This window comes from Vespa velutina, chromosome 2 (genome assembly GCF_912470025.1).
Source record: "Vespa velutina chromosome 2, iVesVel2.1, whole genome shotgun sequence".
NCBI classification, from domain to species: Eukaryota; Metazoa; Arthropoda; class Insecta; order Hymenoptera; family Vespidae; genus Vespa; species Vespa velutina.
This window is the reverse complement of record NC_062189.1, coordinates 17,638,282-17,650,781: the sequence shown is the minus strand read 5'-3', so window position 1 is coordinate 17,650,781 and position 12,500 is coordinate 17,638,282. Positions and strand designations below refer to the sequence as shown.

At 34.4% G+C, this 12,500-nt stretch overlaps 2 protein-coding genes across 7 annotated transcripts in view; one reads left to right on the top strand and one right to left on the bottom strand.

Annotated features, from left to right (window-relative positions):
- LOC124946984 (extracellular sulfatase SULF-1 homolog) overlaps positions 1-12,500 on the bottom strand; it is a 68,189-nt gene that overhangs the window by 24,685 nt on the left and 31,004 nt on the right. The gene's annotated exons all lie outside the window — the stretch shown is intronic.
- LOC124946987 (MRN complex-interacting protein) overlaps positions 1-12,500 on the top strand; it is a 59,106-nt gene that overhangs the window by 26,663 nt on the left and 19,943 nt on the right. Inside the window, exons 2-3 of one of the 3 annotated variants that reach the window (XR_007100259.1) lie at positions 1,487-1,615; positions 1,694-1,832. The exons of 1 other annotated variant lie outside the window; for it this stretch is intronic. The gene's annotated coding sequence lies outside the window, so the exon portion shown is untranslated. Of the gene's footprint in view, positions 1-1,486; positions 1,616-1,693; positions 1,833-12,500 lie in introns of those variants that run through there. One more of the 3 variants, XR_007100260.1, reaches the window with a different exon arrangement.

Here is a 12,500-nt window from a genome sequence, read left to right as displayed (position 1 = left end):
CTTCTGCAACCTTATTCCTCCTCCTCCTCCTCCTCTTCCTCCTCCTTCTTCTCCTTCTCCTCCTCCTTCTTCTCTTACACCTCTTTCTCCTTCTCCTATCTACCTACCTACCTACGACAGAGAACTAACGCGGAGTAAATCGCATTAGCATATTCGAAAGATGTCGTTGGTAATAGGGCCGCATTCCGGAAAGAGACAAACAAGGCGTGTCGTGTTAAATATAATATGATTTTAAGCAATATTCTTATGGCCGGAACCCACGTTCGACATCTTTACAAATTAAAAAAAAAAAAAAAAGAAGAAAAAAAGAAAAAAAAAACAAATTAAATACAGAAGAGAGAGAGAGAGAGAGAGAGAGAGAGAGAGAGAGAGAGAGAGAGAAAGAGATATGTCACGAGATAAAAAAAAATATTCTTCTCCCATATAACATCGTGACACTTTACGTGAAATAATCTTGTAAAGATGGAAAGAGATAGCAAGTCGTTTTCGAAGGGAGATGATTTTGCGGAAGAGGATTGAAAAAAAAAAAAAGAGAGAGAGAGAATCCCGAAAATCTCATTTGCGGCTTCCCGCGAAGATTTTCTTATTAAGATAATAATCGTAACGGAGTCGTAAAGTCGATAAAGTCGTGATAGAATGAGAAATATATATATATATATATATATATATATATATATATAGGGGGAGAAACAGGAAGAGAATAAAAGGAATGTAGATATCTAGAAGGACATTTGGTGAGGGTGAAATTGAGAAACGAGGGTTGGATATTCTAGTGTATATGTTCGTATCATATATGTCATACATATTCGTCGGATATTTTACTATGACTATCATATATATATATATACGTGTGTGTGTGTTCATAGAATTGCTTCCATATATAGATATATATTTTTACATGTACACGTTTCATTTAAGGCAGTTATTGTATTTGGAAGAGAGAACTGAAATTTCGAGGGAAAGATTTTGAAAGGAGAAAGAGAGAGAGAGAGAGAGAGAGAGAGACAGCATTAAGAATCATGCTAGACATCGAAATTATACCGTATTCTCAGAAATTGGAAAAGTTAGAACAAGTAATAAAGAAAAAAAAAAAAAAAAAAAAAAAAAAAAAAAGAAAAAAAAATCAAATCAAAATAAAATAAAATACTAAAGAAATACGCGTATAAAAAAAAAAAAAAAAGAAAAGAAAGCAAAATCACGATAAAAGCAGATGCGAAATGAACCAGATGCAAACCCCAAATATCTTTCTTGCCGTGTTTTCGCAAGAACTCGATCGTAAAGTGCCTCGAGTGTTTCCTAATAAATTTCTAATATGATCCCATACGCGTGTATATACATATATATATATATATATATATATCATATTATGTACATAGTAATCTACTTAAGTACATACACACACACACACACATACACATATACACGTAGTTTAACTTACGTTTAATACGCACGCCTCGACGCTTTCTAAAACGTATATCGTACACAGATTAACGACGGAGAGTGCACAGAGTTTATCAGTGGAAACGATCAGCCTCTCTTTTTCAAGTTTTCAACCACCCAACGCAAACTGGCACAGATAAAAATCATCAATTTACTTCTAATCATCGACTTTAAAGTATTCCTTTTTTTTTTTTACCCACATTTCCTTCGAAATCTTTTGATAACGATCTACAATTTCATTCATTTATTTCAGATCCTTTATAATGAAACAAGCTCGTCGTGCGATCCTTTTCGATACGAAAAATCATATCGACGATCTATGGAATATAATTGAAAAAGGGGGAAAAAAAAAAAAAAAAAAAAAAAAAAAAAAAAAAAAAAGAAAAGAAAAGAGAAAAAAGAAAAAGAAAATAAAAAAGAGAGAAAGAGACAAAATTTGTAAGGCTTGAAGAAACTCGATTATCTTGAAGTAAGGACAGACGACGAGGAGGGGAAAAAATTGAAAGAGAAATATGAGCGAGAGAGAGAGAGAGAGAGAGAGAGAGAGAGAGAGAGAGAGGGATGGGTGCTCTCTTCTCACGACCGGATGTCTGAAAGGGGTGAAAAAGGGGTATGAAGGTTGTCGGGGTCGATGTAAAAAGGATGAAAAAAAAAAAAAAGAGAGAGAGAGAGAAGAAAAAAAAGGAAGAAAAAAAAATGTGTAAAGAAGAGGAGAGACGAGAACGTCCGAGATATGCTAGACGAGTTGTTGGAGGAATAAGTACAAGAAGAACAAGAATAGGAAGAAGAAGTAAAAGAAGAGGAGGAGAAGGAGGATGATGGGGGCCGAGGAAGAAGAGAGAAAATGAATATATAGAGATAACAGAGAAAAGAGAAAGAAAAGTAAAGAGAGAGAGAGAAAGAGAGAGAAGAATGCCTAGACTGCTTGGCGACGGCTTTATCAGCCCACGCATTTGCACGCGTGCGCTTTAATCCGCACGACGTAAGAATACCTCTCGAAGCCCTCCTCCGAGACTTTCAACCCTTTTCCTCTCTTCTCTCCGTACCTCTCCATCCCTCTTCACTCCCTACAATCCCCCTTCCTCCTCCTCCTCCTTCTTCTTCTTCTTCTTCTTCTTCACCTCTTTTCTTTCTCTTCTCTTTCCTTTTCGTCTCGTCTCGTCTCGTCTCTTCTCCGCATACGTCCACGTAACGCAGCAGCAAGGGAAAAGTGGCATCGCTCGAGAGAACGTACCATCCTGGATGGATAGAGAGAAAAGAGATCCGTAAAACTCATCCCAACCAACTCCCACCAATCCACCCACCCACTCACCCACTCCTTGGAAAAATAGATATATTTTTCTTTCTTTTCTCGAGAAAAGACACAAATACATTTGGAGATATAAACGTATCTATAGGCACGAACGCACGGACGCATACACCCATATATATATATATATATATATGTACATATGTATATATCCATCCAACTCGTGCATGACGTTTTAAGACCGTAGAAGCAACGTGACAGCTTTGAAAAATTTTTCACCAGGGAATCGTCGTTATTCATGATAATATTATATGTGTGTACGTGTATATATATATATATATATATATATATATATATATATATATATATATTCCACGGAGAGTAAACATAGAAAATGTTTTTTTCTTCGAACTTTGTATTATGTTTTAGCTTTTTTTTTTTTTTTACTTTTTCTTTCCCCCCTCCCCGCCCTTTTTTTTCTTTCTTTCTTTTCTTCCCTCCTCCTATCTTCCTTCCTTCCTTCTTTCTGTGAAATCACACATATTTCGAAGAGAAAATGTTTCTCTCTTTCTTTTTCCCCTCTCGTATTCGTTTGGTTATTATTAGTATTTAATGCGGAAGAGAGAGAGAAGAGAAAGAGAAAAAGAGATAAAGAGAGAGAGAGAGAGAGAGAAAGAGACATATAAACAGACAGACAGATAGACAGACAGACAGACAGACAGATAGACAGATAGAGTTCATTTTCATCTTCCTCCTATGTTTCCTCGTCTTCTCTCATTTGGATTATTAATGGGAATGGAAGGTGTAAAGTCATGTTAAGCAAATCCCTTTATACTATCCACTCATGCCGTCACGAAAGTAGTCGATCCTTCTCTCTCCCTCTCTCCCCCTATCTCTTTCTCATTCATTCATCCATCCATCCATCTATCCGTCCATCTATCCATCCATCCATCCATCCATCCATCCATCCATCCCTTTCTTACTTCCTTTACATGATCACCACACCCTGACTTCTATTCCCACAAGAGTGTTCTATTTTCAACCACGGACGTTATAAAATTGTACGTGGACAAGGTTACGATATTTTTCGATATTATAAAGAAATATATATATATATTATATATGTAGAGAGAGAGAAAGATAGCGGATGTCATAACATACTATATGTTATGACAGATACAGACATACAACACACGCAGCCATATGCACGCACGTATGCACGCATTCACATCGTATAGTTTTCTTAATAAATAAACAAAGGGTGAGAATATCCGAGAGGCTTCATAATAGAGATAGTTGCTCGTTCGATCTTTTGAAGTTTTTGTTTGGTTACAATTTCGCGTATATATATATATGTGTATACACACACAGATACGTAAACTTTCTTACTGTATGATCGATCAAAAGCTTTTGTAACATCCTTTCAGCATAAAGATGTAATTATATTTTCTTCTCTTTTTCTTTTTTACGATTTGATTATTTTTTTTTTTTTTCCTTTTTTTTCTTTTCTTTATGTACAATATATTTTCCCAGTTAACATAATTCAATCATTATCGGCCAAATCGCGTAGAAATTTTCGTATTTCGTTTATTGATAAAAATGATTTATAAATGTTGTGTAAAGGCATGAATATCAGAGAACTGAAATAGCAAGAGAAGTAAAAAAAAAGAAAAGAAAAGAAAAGAAAAGAAAAAATTCGTTCAATGTGATTACGGATTAATACAATGGTAACATTTATATTCTAGAACGTAAGAAACTTTTTCGATCAATCCTTACAATTTTCGTTACATTGAATCATAATGTAAAAACATACAAACACACACACACACAAATGCACAAATATATTTATATATATATATATATATATATATATATATATATATTATTTTTTACTGTAGATTAGATATTATAAAAGTTCGAAAAAGTCAATTCGAGAAGTTCTACCATTTCTTCCCCCATCATTTGTTTTCCAAGATCAAAATTGACTTAAATAAGTTGGCGCAAGTAGATGCATATGCAATACCATTGGATTCGTGTGTCATTATTTATACGTTCGTATCTAATAACACAGGTCTGTTATTTTAAATCAAATTACGTGGGTACCCCTTAAGGGGGTAAGGGGCGGTTCGCAAACGAGTTGAAATATTATGGCGTGCCACGCGTAGAGGTATCGACCAGATAGGAACAAGTAACTAATTGATACTGTCGAGGTTTCATTAGCGCCAAGATAAGAGACCTCCGTCTACTTCGATTTCGCTTTAGAAATTTACGTACATTTTAAACAGTGACCTGAGGGAGGGAGGAAGGGGGGCGGTGGGATGGGACAATTACGGTGGAGAAAGATATTAAATAAATAAAAACAGAGAGAGAAAGAGAGAGAGAGAGAAAAGAAGAAAAAACAACAGCAACAAGAAAATTCTAGTTTAATCGTGCTTGAAACCGGAATCCAATCGACTTGGCTCAACGTGATTTCTTTATTTTTTTTTTTTTTTTCCTTTCTTTCTTTCTTTCTTTCTTTTCTTTATTTCTTTCGTTTTGCTTTTGTTTTTTCCTCTTTCTCTCCTTTATCGTACAACCTAATCACACTTACCGGGAATATAAATAAATAAAAGAATAAAATATATTCGCATTGCGACAAGTAATATATATGCATGCATATATATGATAAGTGCAATTCAAAATTATTGCTAGGGATTTATTCTCGTATGGTAATAGTCGTAATAAATAAATAAATGAGCTCTGGGAATGGTTTTCTCGAAGAACAGGATTGTGGCCTTTATATCTCTCAAAAAAGATCCGACAGCTTATCACGTATTTTTTTCTTTCTTAAAAAAACAAAAAAAAAACAAAGATAAAAAAGAAATAGAGAAAGAAAGAGAACGAGAAAGAGAGAGAGAGAGAGAGAGAGAGAGAGAGAGAAAGAGAGAAAGAGAGAGAAGAAAAAATTTCGTTGAAAAAATTTCATTAATAAAAAAAAGACTGGGCACTTAACGAAAGAAATTATAAATTGAACCAGGAAATGTTTAAGGGCATGGGTATACTAACATAAAGCATACTAAGGGTATAGTATACTACCTACGTTGGGGTATCAAAAGTGAATGCGCGTTGCATCGCCTCGATGCTCGGCACTTAACTTAATGCAATATGTGGTTTGCGGCCAAGATTTCTCACAACACCAAACTATAATAAGTGAGATGAATGAGACAGAAACAGAGAGTTCTCTCTGTTTTGCTCTCTTGCAAACATGTAAGATGGAATTAGCACGTAACGTTCGATTAGTATTTAAGAAAAAATGTTGTTCGATATAAATCATTTTTTTTTATTTTTTTTTATTTTTTTTTTTTTAAATAAACGAGACGGAATAAAATAGACTAATCGATCGAGAGTTGGTCCTGTATTTAAAAAATATCTTGTTAATATCTCGAGGAAAATTTATCGGTACTTGGCGCGGCCATGACTTCTCTTAATATCTAACTACAAGAAGTAAGATAAGAAAGAGTGAGAGAAAGATAGGTAGACACAATCTCTTACTCTCTCTCTCTCTTTCTCGCTTTCTTTCTCTTACTCATTTGCAAGCTTGTAAGATGAAATTAGTGAAGTAAAGCGTAACATTTAATTAAAATGGAAAAAAAAAAAAAAAAAAGAAAAAGAAGAAAAATGTTATTTCATATAAATCTCTTTTTTTTTTCTTCTTCTTCTTCTTCTTCTTCTTTCTGTCTTTAATAAAGGGGAGGGAATAAAGAGTAGATTAATCGATCGAGAGTACGACGACGGGAATTTGCAAAAATAAATTCCTTGTCAATATCAAGAAACAATTTATCGATTAACACGAACGGAATATTACGATCTCGAGCTCAAACTTGATTCTCGTGTTTCTTATCTCGCGACAAGCAATTACTCCATCGTTCAGGTTTGGATCTTTTTGTCGAGAGAGAGAGAGGGAGAGAGGGAGAGAGAGAGAGAGAGAGATAAAGGTCGAGCTCGCTAATTAACGTCGAACGTCTTTACATAAATTCTAATCGTTGTAAGTCGAAAGTTTAATCCTAACTCCCGACAGACAGGCTTGTTATTTCGTTATTTCGTTCTTCCGGGAGCATTCGAAACGATTAATGTTGCTTAATACGGCTTAATAAGGAAGAAGTGATTCGTCGCACGTGTCTACATAAAAAAGAGAAAGAAAAATAGAAAAAAATAAGAAAAATAAAGAGAAAAGAGAGAGAGAGAGAGAGAGAAACAAAATATACATAATAATGATATACTTTTATTCGCATGACAATTTAACTAATTATCGAGTCGAACGATTTCATCAAACGATTATGTCAATTATCATGAAATTATAGTGAACAGTGTACCTATATAACTAAGATGAAAATTATTTATATCCATATACGACTTTTACACGACGCACCCTTCGAACGACTAATAACTATCGACAACATTCGCACATTCCTATATGTGTATATACTCGTAAACATTACGTATGTGTTTTTATATATACATACACCACTTACTACCACAACTACTATTAGGAAGTTACGTGACCCGAGCAATCGTTCCTTTTCTCTTTTTTTTAGATCTGTCGATCGTTCTTAAATTGCAACCGCAATTTTCCGTGCCTACCATGGCAATTTCGTCGTTCGCGAATTGGCTGATCGGAAATACGAGGATTACATACATCGAGAAAGAGAGAGAGAGAGTGTGTGTGTGTGTGTGTGTATGTATTTCTAAAAAAGGAAAACAAAAAATGAAAATGGTTAATTAGTACTTCGTTCGACGAAATAGTTCAATCTTCTTTCTCGTCAGTCGGAGATTCCATTGGTTTTATGTAAACGAAGAATGTTTTATTTCTCGTACGTTCGAACGATTTAAAAGGCATGCACTCAATCTTCCTTTACAAATGGACCACCATCGTTTTATACCTTCTTCAATCCTGGTCAATGAACGACGAGGATTATAATTAATAGAATAAATTTCACGAAAGATATACTTGTGAAATAAATATATATACATATGTATATACATTCTCTGATACATGATGAAACACGAAAAGAAATTTGTGTTATCACGTGTGATGAATATTTGATTATCGTGTATAAAATTAACTTTCTCTCTCTCTCTCTCTCTCTCTCTCTCTCTCTCTCTCTCTTTCTCTCTCTCTCTCTCTCTCTCTCTCTCTCTCTCTCTCTCTCTGTCTCTTTTTTTCTTTTCATTCTGTTCGTAATATTCACCAGTGTGTATAATACTTAAATTTCTCTTACTCTTTCATTTTTCACATCTCTTCTTCCAAAAATTATATTCCGTCTAATTCCGAAAATTATATATGAATTCCATTGCAGAGATTTTAATACGATGTTATATGAATAAACGTAATTATGCTCGAAGGACAAAGAAGACGAGAAAAAAGGAAGGAAGGAAGGAAGGAAGGAAGGAATAGAGGAAACAAATTGTATGTATATTTGTGTACGTGAAAAATCTTGCTCATAATTTTCTGTCCTCTATGTATATCGGAAATGAAATAAAGTAAAAGAAAAAAAAAAAAAAAAGAATGAATAAATAAAAATAAAAAATAAAAAAAAAAAAGAGAGAGAGAGAAGAAAGAAAGAAGAAGCAAAAATACAATAATAATAAAGTAAAAAGGTGACGAAATAACGATACAAAAAATAATGAAAAGAAAATTAATAATAAAGTGAAATAAATAATAAAATAAAAGAAGGAGGGTGGGAGGGAGGGGGAGGAAAGAGGGAAAGAGTAGAAGAGGATTGTGGATTTCGTCGCAAGGGAAGAAATTTCTTCAAGTGCTGAGTGCACGCAGCTGGAAAGATAAGCCTCGAACGACGTAGAAAGAGTCGTTTTGGCGTATAAAGGAAAAAGCTGAAAAAGAAAGGAAAAAAAAAAAAAGAACGGGGGAGAAAAAAAAAGAAACGAAAGAAACGGAAGAAAGAAAAGGACGAAGGAGAGGAAAAGTGGAAATCCGTTTTCTTTTTTCGTGGAAGAAAAGCGTTTTCTTAACAGTTGCCGGCACTCTCACGGTCTCTCTCTCTCTCTTTTCTCTTTCTCTTTCTTTGAGTCTTCTCCGTTTGACGGCATCGTAAAAAAGCTTGGACCTATAGTAGAAATGATGGGATTCGAATAAGGGAAAAAGAAAGAAAAACAAAAAAAAAAAAAAAGAGAAAAGAAAAGAAAACTAAAAAAAAAAAAAAATATATAAATATAAATAAAAGAAAAAAGAAAAAAAGAAGAAACCGACTATCTCTTGCTCGTTCAAAGAATTTCGATAACGGAAGTTCGATAATCGAGAAAAGTCGTAAAAGGTTGATACCAGAAATATTCCTTTCATACATATATACATACATACATACATACATACATACATACATACATACATACATACATACATACATACGAAGATGGTGGAATGGGATGGTACGGTGGATGGGATAAGGAGGGGAGCGGTAACGGCGGAGGGATGGATATAAGAGGACAAAAATGGATTACGATTATCGATTCGTCAGAAAATTTTACAAAGATGTTTGTAAAACGTTCATTTAATCGCCATTGAGAAAGTTCTACCTGTCGATAATTCGACATTGATCGAATCATAATCATGGAATTATTATCTTCTACAGGGAAAAAAAAAAAAAAAAAAAAAAAAAAAAAAAAAAGAAAAAGAAGAAGAAGAAGAAGAAGAAGAAGAAAGATAGTAAAAACGTCTAAATGCAAAGAATTCCAGATACTAGAGGATTATTTCACGAGAAACTAAATTTTATCTGTCAACACGTAGAAATTCTCTCAGCTGGAGGAGAAAGATGGAGCATTAGTTTTATGAGTATTAGAATCGACGTTTCGTTTCCAAGGGAAAATTGTATACACGTACGTACGTATGTATGTATCTATGAATGTCCGAGGATAGATAAATAGAAGGACAGAGAGAGAGGAATGAGATGAGAAAGAAAGAGAAAGAGAAGAGAGAGAGAGAGAGAGAGAGAGAGAGAGATATTATGGGAGACCTTTAGACCTTTCTCCCGTGAAATTACTCTGCGGTGACTTTGTCATTACCTGTCCCTACCATTCGTCAAAACCACACGCTTACATATGTATATATATATATATATATATGTTCACTAATAACTGTTGCCTACAGTAAATAAAAACAAAACAGGTTGTTGGTGTTTTCTTTTTCTTTTTTCTTTTTGTCGTTTTTCTTTCTCTTTTCCGTTTTTCTTCTTTTCTTTCTTTCTTTTTCTTTTTCTTTCTTTTTCTTTTTTTTTTTTTTTTTTTACATACCTTCAGAGATATTTTCATTCGACGATTGTTTTTTCTTTTTCCCCCTTTTGAAATGAAAACATATTTTTTTTCTTTCCTGATTTTTTGTTTTTCTTTTTTTCTTTTTTTTGTTTGTTTTTTTTTTTTTTTTTTTATTCATTTCTTCATAATCATTGATAATATCGAAATACAAGTACAATATCAAGATGAGTGTATACCAATTTAGTTCAATTCAATTGTAATTATTTTAATAGAGAGGAAATTAAGAGTTATATATTATTAAAATGATATTTCCTGAAGTGATCCGAATTTTCAGTTAAGTATTAATATCCTTTCTCTTTTCAAATCTCACTTTCTCATTCTCCTTTCTCTCTTTCTCTCTCTCTCTCTCTCTCTTTCTCTCTTGTTAAATTACATATAGATCCAACCTCGTTATGTACATCTGACCTAGATATATTTCTAATTAAATTCCACTCTTCTCATCTGATTTTTTTCTCTCCTTCTCTCTCACTTTTTTTTCTTCTTCTTCCTTTATTCTTCGTGCTCGTTAAATTCTTTATTTCTATTTTTCGTGGGTAAAATAAAATACAAAAAAAAAAAAATAAATAAATAAAAAAAAAGAAATAAAAGAAGGAGGAAGGAAGGAAGGAAGGAAGGAAGGACAAATTGATAAGAAAGAAATCCTATAACAAGGAGAGCCATTGTATAGTGATACCTATACATATCCCTTCGAGGGACCTAAAATATCAAGAACGAGAGAGAGAGAGAGAGAGAGAGAGAGAAAAAAAGAGAGAAAATCCAATCGTAAAACTTAAATAACAGGTTTTATTCAAACCTAAAAAAAAATTCACGTGTCCCTTTCCTCGAAGAACGTAAAATAAGAATAAAGCTACTTAGTTTGGAGGAGCTTTGGCGCGAGTCGGTCAGCCATGAAAAGATAGAGCGTTAATATATACGCCCCCGAAGGCTCGCATTCCACATAAGCTTGTCTGTTATCTCGGGTGCCTGGGGTACCGGCAAAACGATAACGTTGTGGTGGGTGTTAGCATTGATGGTGGTGGTCGAGACCATGATAGGGTTGCGCGTTTATACGTAGGCCGCTTATAGAGGAGCAAAACGAAGAAAGAAAAACGAAGACAAAGAAGACAACGAAGTTGAAGAAGAAGTTGAAGAAGAAGTTTAAGAGGAAGAAGAGTTGAAGTAAGATAGAAAGAGAAGAAAAAGATGAAACTTAGTGTACTTACGGAAGCCAGAGACGATCGTTCACTAACCGTGGCTTCGCTCCATGAAGACGTACACGCTGAGAAGGTCGAATGAACTAGGAATGCCAAGAGGGACGAGAAGATGAAAGAAAGAAAGAAAGAAACGAAGGAAGGAAGAGCGAGAGAGAAAGAGAATGAAGTAAGCCTCACGACGATGAATGTCTACCTTAATGGTATTCACTGTGATCGTACAGAGATCGTGGATGAATGGATCTTAAGAACTCGACGCTAACACCTTCTGACGGAAGGCTCGGGATCGTCAGGCTTAGGTACTTTACGACTTTTTGATGAACCACGAAGGACAACGATTTAGGTTTGGTCCGTTAAAGGATGGAGAAAAAAAAAAAGAAAGGAAGAAAGAAAGAAAGAAAGAAAGAAAGAAAAAGAAAAAAACAAAAATAAAAAGAAAGATAGGCATGTTTTATCCTCTCCCTTTGAAAAAAACTCGAACACGTTTTTGAAACATATTATATACGTATGTATTTATCTACGTATATCACGTAGTAGAGCTTATACCTGAGGTATAGAATTTCGAAAGGTTTGCTTTTTCTATTTCTTTCTTTTTTTTTTCCTTTTTCTTCTTCTTTTTTTTTTCTTTTTTTTTTTTTCTTTTTGGATAAGGATCAATCTTACGTGGGATATACTCGTCAATTTAAATATTTGTAATAACTCTTATAAGTAATTTACACGTAATAATAAATCTACATGGGTATAAGGGCACGATGTATCTTATCTCAACGCGTTATAATATTATATTAGAGTAAAATACAGTGAAACACTCGAGGGTATACTATAATCAAGATTCCGTAGAAGACACCGCGGGATACAAAAGGGGAAAGACGTTAAGAATCTCGAAGGAGAATACTGGATAGGGGATAGGAAGAAGAAGAAATCTTCGAGTCGAGAGCAACATTAGCATTTTCAATTAGCACTTTGTATCCGCGGCGTCGATTAACAGAGAAAGAGAAAGAGAAAGAGAAAGAGAGAGAGAGAGAGACAGAGAAAAAAAAAAGAAAGAAAGAGACCGGTTAGGGGGTTGCTTGCTTGCTTAGCTTATATACGTTCGTCGTCATCGTCGTCGTCGTCGTCTTCGTCGTCGTTGTCGTTGTCGTTGTCGTTGTCGTTGTCGTTGTCGTTGTCGTCGTTGTCGTCGCGTGTGTCGCGAGATAGGCGGCTGTATATGAAATTGAACGCGTCGGAATCAATTACACTCCGAGAACGTCCAAGTAATTCAGTCCTAGGATGTTCGCTCGCGTTATACGTCCGAACTGCTGTCAACGTGTACC